Raw genomic sequence first — 672 nt, forward strand, 5'->3', positions numbered from 1 at the left:
TGCCAGCAGCAAGCTGGGAGATGGAGCAGCCAAAGGTGTACAATTCCTACCATAAATGAACATTTCACCTATTGTATCTTCACAAAAGAACCCGACTGGGAAAGCTTTAATGGCACACAGAGAAATATTTAAGACAGAAATATTTAAGCTTAAATAATTTTTTATTTATAAAATAAGATTATTTCTTTTATTTATAAAATAAGATTATTTCTTTTATTTATAAAATATTTATGGTTTAATTTAATCTGACATTTTTAAGGACATTCTGTAGGAATCTAAACCTTGTCCAGATGAAGTTTTGGGGCTCCCTACCAGCACTCAGGCTGTGGCCAGTGCTGGAACAGGAACCTGGCTGCTAGTACACAAAATTATTACATAACACACATAATATTATTATTTCAGTAAAGAATTTACCATTATTATCCTGCGAGAAAAGCAGGAAAGTTTCAGTTGAAACCCAAATATTCAAGTGTTTCACTTGAAAATTCAAGTAGAAGCTTCCTTGCTTTACATCACAAATTTAAGCACGAGCTGTTTCTAAATTAGACTTCAATGCACACATTTAGAGATATTCCAATTCCAGTTGATTCCAGTGGAATTTCTTACCTATTGTTTTGCCCTAAATACTCATTCCTGAGCTGATGTCGAGCTAATTTGGTGTCCATGTTAACA

This window comes from Parus major, chromosome 20 (genome assembly GCF_001522545.3).
Source record: "Parus major isolate Abel chromosome 20, Parus_major1.1, whole genome shotgun sequence".
Taxonomy (NCBI): Eukaryota; Metazoa; Chordata; class Aves; order Passeriformes; family Paridae; genus Parus; species Parus major.